A 12,992-nucleotide genomic window follows, 5' to 3' on the forward strand; every position below is an offset into this window, starting at 1 on the left:
GACACAGGGCAGAGAGAAGAGGGAGCGCATTACCCAATGCCCAGAAGCCATGTTGGTAACAAGAGAACCATTCTCTGCCTCGCTTGGAAAACAACTTGGAGCAGAGAGAGACAGGGAGAGATTTAACCCCATGGGCGCGGGCACGGAGGCCTGAGGCCACTGTGGGAGGCAGGGAGAAGTAGGAGCTGGTGGGGCCTATGGGGTCCAGAGCAGTGGGACTTCCTGTCTCCCAGCCCTCTCTGTAGTCAGAACCAGACTCCCAACATGGCCGCTTGGCCAAATCCCAGCTGCCTCTGGCCTGGGGACGAGCCATAGACGGGCTTCTACCTGCCTAGGCCTGGCCGGATGAGCCATGAGAAGGGCCTTCAAGATCGCCTTCCCTCTGGGGAACCCCCTGATTCCTGACATCTTCTGGGTTCAGGTCCCATGGCTGGTCTACCCAGTTCCAAGGGTACTGCAGGGAAGCTGTCTCTCCTTGACAAAGTGCGTCCCATCTTTGCTCTGTTTTGTCTTATAGGAAGTTCTTCAAATCTAATTGAATTTCTTTATTCCCAGCCCAGCTTTCTCCTGCTGCCCCACCTTCTATGTACTATTCTTGGTGCCCAGGCTTCTAGAACAGGGCAGGGGACACTAAAAGATGCTTTTGCATCCTCTCCCCCTCCTACCCTTTCTCTTGACCTTCTTCCTCCATTCCTACTCTTTCCTTCATGCCTTCCTCCCTCCCTTCAATTTCCTTCCTCCCTCCCCCCCTCCCTTCCCCCCTCCTTCCTAACGTCTTCAAACAATGATGGAACTCGGGCTGTGTCCTCGGCGCTGTTCCAGCCCAGGGGCTATAGCCACGGAGAAATAGCCTGCTTTTGCCCTTGCAGTCAATGTTCACGAGAGGGAGATGAACAATAAACTCATAAGCTGACATCAGGGCAAACCAGGAGGGAGGGGGCCATGAGAAACAGAATCGCTGCAGCTGCAATGGCGCGTGCCCATGATCCCAGGACTCCCAAGGCTGAGATAGGAGAATCTCAAGTTCTAGACCAGCCTGGGCTACAGAGAAAGTGCCAGGCCCTGTCAATAAAAAGGTGGGCTGTGGGGGCGCATGCCTTTAATCCCAGCACTTGGTGTCCTGGCCCTTTTTTTTTTTTGATTTTTTCGAGACAGGGTTTCTCCGTAGCTTTTGTCCTTGGTACTAGCTCTTGTAGACCAGGCTGGCCTCGAACTCACAGAGATCCGCCTGCCTCTGCCTCCCAAGTGCTGGGATTAAAGGCGTGCGCCACCACCGCACTGCTGGCACTTGGGAGGCAGAAGCAGGCAGATCTCTGTGAGTTCGAGACCAGCCTGGTCTACAAGAGCTAGTTCCAGGACAGGCACCAAAGCTACAGAGAAACCCTGTCTCGAAAAACCAAAAAAAAAGAAAAAAAAAGAAAGAAAGAAAAACAAAGGTGGAGGAGAAGGGTGAGGAGGAGGAAGAGGGGGAGGGAAGAGAGGAAGGGAGCACCACAAAAAGAGCGCGACATCAGACTAAGATTCTGAATGAAAGAAGGAAGATGTGTAGAAGAATGTTCTAGACAGAGAGATCACATGCCAAGGCCCCAAAAGGGAAAGTGTTGCTGAGCTTAGGAGCAGGCAGGGATCCAATGGGGCAGGAGAGGTCAAACACTGAGGGTCAGGAGCCCAGCTGTGAAGACTAAAGGAAGGGATGATGTCAGGGGTCCACCAAAGCTTGGAACAGGGGGTGGGGGGTTGATGTAATCTGTGCTGCATTGAGACAAGGACCCTGGCTGTCTATGGGTATGACGTCATGGGGGTTTCAGGCATAGACGCTGGAGACCCTGAAGGACTTTGCTACACCTTTGGGGATTACTTCCACAGGCCCCTCCTTCTTAGGTGGCTGCCCCTCTATCATCCAGTTCTTGCCGCTAATGTTTACACAATACCTACTAAGTGCCAGGAGTGGGAACTGTTCCTAGTAGGTGTGTAAGGTGAACTCCCTGGTCACCGGTGGACAAACCTCGTCTACAGCCTATGCCTTGGCTATATAGCATGAAGACCCTCCTTTGGACTGTTTCTAGGGACAGCCCCCCACAAGTCCCATCTTGCTGTGGTACCTTGCTACAAATGGCCCACGAAAGCAGAGTTTGACTGCAGGGCTTCTGCTCAGTTGGGCTGGCCTCTGGCCTCCTGAAGCTCTATGTGCCTGTGTACAGCCACAGCCACTCAACAGATTTGTGGTCCATTAAAATAGAGAATTCAGTCAGGCATTGTGGCACACGCCTTTCATCCCTGCACTCGGGAGGCAGAGGCAGGAGGAGCTGTCCGGGTTCGAGGCCAGCCTGGTCTACATAAGTTCCAGCACAGCCAGAGCTACATAGGGAGACCTTGTCTCAGAGAGGGGTGGCAGGGGGCAGGGGTGGTGTGGGGGGGGGCAAGAGACTATGAATTCATTCCTCAGAGGGCAGAGAGAGGTCACTCAGCTGAGGTCAGCGTCACTCAGCAAGTCTACTGGCTGGGCTTGCTGAGACACAGCTGTGGGGCAATCAGGCCAGACCTCGGCATTCTCAGCAAGACGCAAGGCCCCTGCCATGAGTCAGAGGGCCTGACGCCATAGGTGGTGGCTGCCAGGCAGTGGCACACTGTGGGCCCTTGGGCAGCCCCACGACTTGGCACCCTTGTACCTTGTCCACTTCAAGGCCTTAGGATGGTGTCAAGAGAAAAGCCCGGTGCAGGGAAGGCTGCAGATAGAAACAGGAGAAGGGGTCCAGGCATGCGGGTGCACACAATTCACAATGCCAACCAGCAGGTGGGCTCCTGCTACAGGCTGTGCAGGGAGCATCGGGAGACAGGCAGAAAAGAGAGAGGACCATGCCATAAGAAGACCCTTGTCTACATTCTCATGTAAACTCTTCCACTAAGACACACCCTTGAGCAAGTCCTGATCTCGCCCGGTCTTTGTTTTTCTCACCCGTAGAACGAAGACCATGCTGGCGGCTTTCTCGGAGATTGTCCAGTAAAACAATAAATTCAGGGATGAGCCTGGCTCTTCAGTTAAACCCTGGCCTGGCATATAGGGAGCATCACCAAAAGATGATTTAAATAATTAGTTATTAACCTCAGTTTAGTTACAGAGCCTGATGATCTCACAAATGAGCCCAAGTTCCTACTAAAAATCAGTGACCCAGCCAGGCATGGTGGAGCACACCTTCAGTGCCAGCCAGCACTCTGGAGACGGAGGCTGACCGGTAGAGCTTTGTGAGCTTGAGGCCAGCCTGGTCTACACAGGATTTTCAGGCCAGTTAGGGCCATAGGGTGAGACACTCTCTCAATAAGTAAATAAATAAGTAAACAAATAATTCAGTGTGGTTTTGGTTTTGTTAAAACTCCCATTAGCCCTGTGGCCTCTGCTTCGCTGGGCTATGAGAGTCCATCTTCTGTGGTTTTTATCCAGATTCACTGACAGGCCTGACCTCTCCAGGAAGCCAGATTTCCATCACACAGGGAAAGTACCGTTGTTATTCTCATTTTTCAGAAGGAGAAACTGAGTCTCAGAGCAAAGTCTCAGGCAGACAGCTGCTGTGAGGTTAGGGACGGTAACTACTTCAGGCACTTCTCCTACCGACCCAGCAGGTGGGGGGGTCGTTGGTTCTTATGGAATAATTCCACTGCTCAGAGGAGTAGCTGGAAGCCTCACAAAGGCTGGGATTGGTCCACTATCCCACAACCAGACAGTGTCCCTGAGGAGAGGGAGGAATTCGGAGGGAGCAGGGGTGAGTGGAATGAGTAAGGCCACCGCTGAGGCAGTGACCAGAGCCTGGAGCCGGAGAAGGCAAGAAAGACACCAGCAAGAATGGGGTGTCCAGGTGGGACGGGCAGCAAGACCCAGAATGGTGGACCTGCAAACAGGCAGTAGGAAAGAGCTTAGGGGGTAGCTGGAGCAGGAAGAGGAGGCTAGGGAGACAGAGGCAGCTATGTACGCCCCAGGCCTGTTAAGGGACCTGGCCCCCAGGATGACATCGAGTTTGGGAGTCAGCCACCACCAGGATCACTCTTAACTCACAGGATCAAAGGTTCGACGCAAGTGGGGCAGCCTGCTTGGAGACAACGGATCACGCGGGCGGCCCGTGTGGGCCCAGTGCCTTGGTCAACGCCACCCACTTGTCCAGCAGCCCGGGACGGAAGCCTCTAGGCCTTTCCACGCAGTACTGTCGTCAGCCAAGTCACATGGGGGCAGGCAGCAGTGGGGCTATGGCGCCTTCCGGTGGCTTCTCCGCCTCCACCCCGCCCCTCAGGATACCGCTACCACGTTTGGAAAACAACCGAGGAAATCAAGTGGAAACACAAATCCGCCACCCGGTTCCTCCCGTTCCCCCGGGGCAGACACCCCCCACCCCCCCTCCACCCCCTAGCACAGGGAGGCAGAGCCAGCACAGCTTGGTTTGCTTTGGCGAGGCCCTGTGGGCACTGTGGCTCTTTCCCAGAATTCCCAGCAGCTAGGCCTATCACCCAGCCCGTCCTCCTCAGAGGAACTTGGGGCACCTTCCTTCTTCACCCCCAACCATCTAGACTCGGGAAAATGACCTGTCTGGCTTTTCCCAAAGACAGACAATCACCCTGGTCAGGTCCTTTCTTCTGCGGCTCCGTGCAAACTGGCAAGTGCTGAGGAGGTACCCTCTTGCTTTCCCATGGGCCAGATTGGAGAAGCTGACCCCATTTAGAAGACAGAAATTGTGGATGGCAGGAAGGGTTTCCGAGGCCACACATCTCTGATCAGAAGTCCCTTAGTCCACAAGCACTTGCTTCACTGTATTCCAGTCTGGCCACCTCACCTTTCCCAGCTTGACCTCCCCTAAACACTTCCAAGTCCCTACTAACTCCATGCCCGCTACTTCCCTTGCCCAGGTCTGGCTCTGGACAGACTCTTGCTCATTCTTCAAGGCTTAGCTCCACTGTCCTCTGCCACGCTCCGGATCTCAGAAGAATGCCACCTGCTGCCCCTTGTGTGTGTGCACAGCGTGGACGGTATCAGTGTGCAGCATCTGTGTCCTTACCCTGTGTCTGACCAAGGGCAGGGCCCAGTGGAGGTGGGCAGAGGGCATGAGCAGTGGCAGATGGGCAGGATCGAGCTTGGGAGACAAGAACATTCTCGAAAGGTCAACTCGCAGTGTGGTGCCCTTCACATACCCTTTAGGGTTCCTTCTTCCTGCTCCGGGCTTAACCACAGTAGTCAGTGTCCCCAACCTCTTCTGGGCCCCAGCTTCCAGGATGCAGCAAGGTTCCTTGCTAAGAAGTTTGTTGGGGTGTGCAGTCGGGGGGAGTGGGAAGGGGAGGCACACTTGTGGATTTTAAGTCCCTTCCTACCAGGGATGCTGTGTGTTTCTTGGAGGGTCTGTCCCAGCACGATCCCTAGTGCTCTGCTGGGGTTGGCTGTTTAGAAAGTGGACAGAAGCATCCAGATTTCAGACCAAAACAGAGTCCAAGAAAGAGGGGATCGGAGCCCTCGGAAGGGGTTGGTGGATATGAACAATGGCTTGCGGGGAAAAACTGCTGTGGCTGATGACCAGCCATGAGGGTGATGAATTCGAAAGCCTCATGCCTAGATCATTCAAGAACAGTGGGGCCATTGATGTGCAAGGAAGTGGTGGGGACAGGGTGGTGACACAGGTTTGGGACATGGATATTTCGGGCTAGAGACAACTCTAGACATCCCATATGACGGAGTGGCAGGCAGATGAAGAGCAGCCACCTAGTCAGGAAACCTGGGACCAGGGCCCGCAGGTGGCAGGAGGCTAAGGCTGGGGACTTTTCAAGGTCACAGGTGTGAGGTTTGTGCTAAGCTGGTGGAACCCAGAAGGGAATGGCCCTCACTCTCCACCCTCAGGAGTTTGACGTCCTAGAGAGATGGACATGGCCACAGTCCTATCTGGATCTTAGGAGTGCCCAAAGGCATGGTGGGGACCCTGGGGAGGAATAAGGGGGACAGGGAGGGGGACAAAAAGCAATAATGCCAACATTATCCCAAATAACCTCCTCTGTGTCAAGGGCAACACATGTAAGCCTGGCATGTAGATGGAGTGGCCGGCTGCTTCCCGCCACCCGGGAGGGCTCCCGGCCACCGGCTAGCTTTACCCAAAATAATTACATGGAAACTGTATTCTTTTAAACACTTCTTGGCCCATTAGCTCTAGCCTGTTACTGGCTAACTCTCACATCTTGATTAACCCATTTCTATTCATGAGTGTAGCATCACGAGGTGGTGGCTTACCGGGTAGGATCTTAACCTGTGTCCATCTTGGAGAGGAGAGCTATAGCATCTGGCTCACTGCCTTCTTCCTCCCAGCATTCAGTTCTGTTTACTCTGCCTACCTAATTTTTTGTCCTATCAAAGGCCAAGGTAGTTTCTTTATTAACCAATGAAAGTAACACATAGACAGATGATCCTCCTCCATCACTGGCAGCCATCATCTGAGGTCTAAGCCACGCTGTGGTAAGGATGTTAATAGGATAACTGATGATTCATGGAACCGAGACTTGGAGATTAGGGAGCAGCAATGCTGATTTCCTGACATTTGAAAATTACATTGTAACTAGGCGAAAAAACACCTTGTTTAGCAAAAATGCGAATGAAGATTCATTTTAGCACAACTGTCCTTCAAGGAGCAGTGCGAGTGTGTACCATGTGTAGCGTGTGTGTGGTCGTGCACGTCACGTGCAAGCACACGGAAGAGTGGAAAAGAAAATGGTAAGACAGTAGACCCGATGAGGTCAAATGGCGACCTTTGTGGTGTATTTGAACTTTTGCGCTATGTTAGTGGGCTCTTCTATCAGATATATTGCTTAAAAACGAAAGGAGCTGGAGAGATGGCTCAGTGGCTGAGAGTGCTGCCTGCCTTGCCAGAGGCCCTGAGTTCAACAAGCACCCTCGTGGGGCAGCTCACAACTGCCTATAACTCCAGCTCCAAAGGGCCACACACCCTCTATGGCTGCCCCTCTTCACAAGCGTATACATAAATAATAAAATAATATTTTAAAAATCTAAATAAAAAACAGAATCTACAGGACAATAAAGTACTATATTAAAACAAAGTCCAAGTGTTGCCCCTGGTTGATAAATGACTCTGAGAAGGATCAAGCAGACTGGAGGCCATGTTGGATCCCAGCCCTTCAGACCAGGACTTTTCCCAGAGACAGGGAGGGAAGGGCAATGCCAGATGTGCTGAGGCCCAGAGACCCATCCTGTTGCAGGCAGGTTGGGGCGTGGGTGGTCTAGAGTCTCTTGTCTGTCTTCAAGCCCTTTGCACTCCCTGTATGCCCCATCCCTTGCTAGCTGGCCGGTTTGTCCCACACATGAGCTAAGGGTAGAGTGGGAGAGGCCTGCCCTTCACCCTTGTGCAGTCCAGCGCATCCTGTCCCTAACCCCCCGTCCAGCTCATCCAGTCCCTAACCCCTGTCCAGTGCATCCTGTCCCTAACCCCCTTCCCCTACGTGGTCCTCCAGTGACCTCACACCGCCCCAAGTGTGGGCTGAAGTTGCTTGAGTCAAAGCTAAAGCTGAGGTGTAGGTCAGAGTCTCAGACAGACCAGAGAGGGCTTGCCACCCTGGCTGCCATCTGCTTGTCCCCCTGGAGTAAACAATAAACCAGCAGAGAAGGAGAGCTGGGTACTGCACCCTGCAACCCTGGAGGGGCAGCGAGCTGGAGTCAACTTACCCAGCTCAAGAGAGCTACCTGCTCTACTTTGCCCTACACCTAAGCTGTGGCTTTCCCTTGGAAACTTGACCCCGTTGAAGTGAGAGTTTTCCATTGTGAGAGTCCGCATCTACCTTTGTTCTCCATCACCCTCGGAGCTGGTTACTAAGCTCCCTCCCACCCGCACACCGCTGCCCAGGGCCCTTTGCCTGACTCCCCTACAGGCTTCTTAAATCCGTCAAGCTCACTGGTGAGTCTTGGATTCATGAAGTTGTCAATGTGCTCAGAATCCTCAGTGTCCCCCACTGATCACTAATAGAAGCTCAAACATTCGCCTGGGATTTCCAGTCTGGTCCCAGGCAGGCAGCCACTGTTGTGAGTTGGTACGGAACAGCCCCTTCATGCCTTGGTCTAGGCCACACAGGAAGAGGTGACACCGGGTGCTAAAGAGAGAAACCTGGTGGAACAACAGGGAGTTGGACTGAGGCTCTGGAACCAGGAGGGAGCTGGGAAACTGAACAATCTACCATTGGCCGCATGCTACCAAGGCTCTGGAGCAGGGATTGGCTGCTGACTTCAGTCGTGGCAAACACAGGGACCAGCACAACCTTACCTGTGCTATGAGGAAAGCAGTTTCCCCGCTCTCTAGTCAGTCTCCTCAACTCCTCTCTGTCCTTCAAAACTCAGCCCAGATGCTACCTCCCAGAGGGTTCTTTTCTGTGTCTGTCCTGTGCCCTCACCTGACTGTTACGCCCTAGGCTACAGCCCTCCTGAGACAGAACCCTGCAGGCTTAGGAACCTGCTTTCGGGGTGGGGGCCGCCTCTCCTTATCTCAGCTGTCATCTTCCCTCCCTCCCTGGCCTCAATTCTTCCCTTCTATTTTGTTTTGTTTTGTTTTGAAGCAAGGTTTTCCTCAGTAGCCCAGGCTCCTTTAGAACTGAGCAATCCCCTGCCTCAGCCTCCTGAGTTCTGGGATTACAAGCATGGGCCACGGGGCCCAGCTTTCCCCTCTCTGTCTAAACTAGACTTAGACGGTAGCCTACTACGCTCTCCTCCAAGGGCCATGAGGACACCTGACACGACGCCTCTTCTTTTTTAAAAAAAAATGATTCATTTACTTAATTTATTAATGTATATGAGTAATGTTTTGCCTTCATATATGTCTGCACCATATGAATGGCTGGTACCTGTGGAGGCCAGAAGAAGGCATTAAATGTCCTGGAACTGGAGTTACGGAAGGTTGAGAGCATCCCTGCAGGTGCTAGGAATTGAACCCAGATCTTCTGCAAGAGCAGTAAGTGCTCTAAACCCGAGCTGTCTCTCCAGGTTTTTTTTTTTTTTTTTGAGACAAAATTTCCCTGGCTGCCCCGGAACTCACTCTGTAGACGAGGCTGACCTCAAATTCAGAGAACCAGCTGTTTTTGCCCCTCGAGTGCTGGGATTAAAGGCCTGTGCCACCACTGTCTGCCCTCTCTTCCTCCTAATCTAAGGAGGAAGCTTCCTGTCTCCTTCCCTAAGCTCCAGTCCTTGGTGGGCAATGCTCCCCATTCTGCTGCCGTTACTCCTCCTCTGCAGACTTCCCTGGCAGTTTTTCAGGGTGCTTTATTTTTTCAGATTGTGCTTCCTGAAGGGACACAGACTGTGCCCCCCAAAACCAGTCTCCCTAGCTCCCTAGTAGAAACACACAGTACTCTAAGTGCTTATCAGTGGACTGGGAAGATATGGCCTGTGCTTGCAGACTGTGGCAGATTAGCAGAAGCCCCATTCAGATGGGCCTGTCTATCACAGCGAGCACTCCCCTGAATCCCGGGGTAGGAGATGCATGAGGAGTAAGTCTGATAGGCACGGGCACAGGCTGCATGCTGCTCCATCCATGCAGCAGAGGAGTAAGTCTGATAGGCACAGGCTGCATGCTGCTCCATCCACGCAGCAGAGGAGTAAGTCTGATAGGCACAGGCTGCATGCTGCTCCATCCATGCAGCAGAGGAGTAAGTCTGATAGGCACAGGCTGCATGCTGCTCCATCCATGCAGCAGAGGAGTAAGTCTGATAGGCACAGGCTGCATGCTGCTCCATCCATGCAGCAGAGGAGTAAGTCTGATAGGCACAGGCTGCATGCTGCTCCATCCATGCAGCAGAGGAGTAAGTCTGATAGGCACAGACTGCATGCTGCTCCATCCATGCAGCAGAGGAGTAAGTCTGATAGGCACAGACTGCATGCTGCTCCATCCATGCAGCAGAGGAGTAAGTCTGATGGGCACAGACTGCATGCTGCTCCATCCATGCAGCAGAGGAGTAAGTCTGATGGGCACAGGCTGCATGCTGCTCCATCCATGCAACAGAGGAGTAAGTCTGATAGGCACAGGCTGCATGCTGCTCCATCCATGCAGCAGAGGAGTAAGTCTGATAGGCACAGGCTGCATGCTGCTCCATCCATGCAGCAGAGGAGTATGTCTGATAGGCACAGTCCGAGGCATGCACTGACGTGAGCAGGCATGTGTACGGGAAGATGAGCCCCCTCCGCACCACAGATAAGATGTAGTGGTCATGCAGTCACCACCGTCTCTGATCCATGCGCAGGCAGAGACAGTGCACCATGCATATTTGCACGGACACACCTGCACACAAGTACAGACACCCTGCCTCTGTAATCTGTTGCAGGTGTCAGCACGCTGTCCACTGGGGGCCACAGGGATCTCTCAAGGGCCTTTTCTTTTCTTTCATCTTAAAGAATTACTGATTTTATAAATGAGAGGGGCACACACATACAAAGAGAGAAAGACAGAGCGAAAGCAAGCAAGAGCGTATGTGTGCCTTGGCACCTGAGCGCAGATCAGAGGACAACTTGGAGTCAGTCTCGTTCCATCATGTTCTGGGAACTGAACTCAAGTTGTCAGTCTTAGCAACAAGAGTCCTTACCTCTGAGCCATGTCACTGGCTCCTTATACTATTTTTTTTTAAGATAGGGACTCATGTAGCCCAGGCTGGCCTCGAACTCCATAAGTAGTCAAGGATGACCTTGAACTTCTGATCTTCCTGTCTCCACATCCCAAGTGCTGGGGTTACAGGTGTGTGTCTCCACACCTGGTTTACACACTTCTGGAGATAAACCCAGGGTTGATGCCCATGAAGCAGGCACTCTACTAACTGTGTTATATCCCCAGCCCTCTCAAGGGTCGTGAAATCCCAGAGTAAAGGCTACCTTCATCCACAGCAGCGTCTCACAGCACAAGAGAGGCAGACCCTGCTCTTGTTCTCCCCGTGTCCTCATGTGGTCCCCTTCCACATCCCTATCTTCATCTTCCCATGTCTCTCTTGTACATGGGGAATCAGAGAGCGCCCAGGCCTGGGGGAGGGCAGAGCATCCAGACAAGTGGCAGGATGTCAAGGCGACGCGCTCCAGGGGTGGGGGCTGCTCTGGGAGGCTCCTGGTTTATACGGCTACAATGGTTCTGGGTCTGGTCTCTGACACCTCCTTCCTAAAAAGCCGATGATTCTAGGCAGCTCCAGACCTCCCTCTAGCCCAGCTGGCCTCTGGGTAGCACAGCAGCCGGGCACAGCAGTGCCATAGAGCAGTCACTGTGATGCAGTGGGCTGACAGGTGTCTGCCCTACAGTAAGTGTTCCATAAACATTAGCAGCTGGCCTTATGAGCTAGAGGGGGTGGCATCCAAAGTCCCTGTCTGAGCTAGAGGCTGGGAGGTTCATGATGATGAGCTGGGACAGACAGGGAGAGAAGGAGGGGTGGCTCCTGGCCTCTGCACGGACACGCGAGACATGCTCCAAGGTGTACCGGGAAGCAAGCGAAGACAGTGAGCAGCCAAGCCCTGTGGAGGAAGAGAGAATGGTGATGGGCCCTATCTATATGAGAGCAGAGAAGTGGGTGGAGCAAGCTCTAGACAGAAGGACCACCTGAACAAATGCCCAGACATTGCTGAGCACCATGGTTGGGGACAGTCACTGTGAAACCCTCAGGCTCAAGAGAATCACTACCGCGTAAAGTAGCCCAGAGACAGGTGAGCTAGCCTTGTCCCTGTCCCCCATCACTGTGCACAGGAGCTCCCACCCCACTCAGGATGTGATGCCCCTTCAAGCTCTGTGCCTTTGTTTACATTGCTTCCTTCCAAAGATGTCACCACCTCTTAGAAGCACGGGCACCTAGTTCGTTTTGTCTATTATCATCAACAGACAGACCTAAACTAACGAGAAACTCGGACTAGTTGAATGAATGAATGAATGAATGAATGAATGGATGGATGAATGAGTGAAGCAACTGTCACATCTCAATGCGGGATGAGTCACCTGATGACTGGAGCCAATGGCATGTGACCACACTGTACAACTCAGAGAACACCACCAACACGCAGCAGCAGGCCACCACGAAGCCTAGTTGCCATCGCCGCCACAACCACGCGGAGAGTGACTTTCTCTCCTTGTACCCCTCCCCACCCAGCCGCCACCCACGCACACTTTCTCTCTTGCCTGGGGCAGCTGGTGGGAGGGGGCTGGGCCAAACTGGCGACTGGGGGAGGCTGGGAAAGTCCAGGCTGTCTCTCCTGGGGGGGACGGGGGCTGTGTGCTGGGATGCTTACGGGGATGGAGGAAGGGAGGGTCGACAGCCCTTACAGCTGCGGTCCCCTTCCCAGCAGCCTGCCCGGGCACAGAAAGGTCTCTTTGTTCTCTGCCTTTAAAGGCTAAGAGAAACACTTACGCATGGCAAATTAGCCCAAAAATGTATTTCTCTAAAGCACCCGATTGTCTCCCCAGCCTGCAGCTGCAGGGAAGTCCCAGGGAGCTGGGGAGGGGCAGCTTTGGGGTGACCCTGGGGGACAGAGAGAGGAGGTGGGGAAGAGGGGCCGTCTTGCCTTCCTGCCTCTGCTCTCAGACTTCCAGTCACAGAAGGGCACAGCTGGGGAGGGTCTCGGGGTTAGGGAGACAACCCAGCCTTGTAATTCAGAGAGGGAAACTGAGGCCGAGAGAAGTCATACTGAAGTGAGGAGCATTGACCTGTGGCAGGAGAGTTCCCTTGGACTGTTCTCTCTGCTTTGTCCTCACTTGAGCCAAGAGGTTCCCGGACCCCATGATCAGCCAAGTCAGCTGCCCTAGGTACGGAAGAAAAATGAGCCTGCTCACTTGGCTTACCCAGGGCCAGAAGGGGGACGAGGCCACACCTACCATGGCTACTCCTGAGCCTGGAGTTGCTCTCAGACACCTGAAGGCTGACAGAGGCCGAGGTTGAGTCCCATGGAGGGAACCCTCCCTGGGGGCAGCAGGAAGGTCACCTTGGTCAATGTAGGAGCAAGTCAGGTAAGGAGAAAG

General features: G+C 53.4%; 1 long non-coding RNA gene across 1 annotated transcript in view; it reads right to left on the bottom strand.

Moving 5' to 3' along the window:
• The window catches only part of LOC142843077 (uncharacterized), a 56,696-nt gene that overhangs the window by 7,583 nt on the left and 36,121 nt on the right, over positions 1 to 12,992 (bottom strand). The window lies entirely within an intron of this gene.

Source organism: Microtus pennsylvanicus, chromosome 2, assembly GCF_037038515.1.
Source record: "Microtus pennsylvanicus isolate mMicPen1 chromosome 2, mMicPen1.hap1, whole genome shotgun sequence".
Classification (NCBI taxonomy): Eukaryota; Metazoa; Chordata; class Mammalia; order Rodentia; family Cricetidae; genus Microtus; species Microtus pennsylvanicus.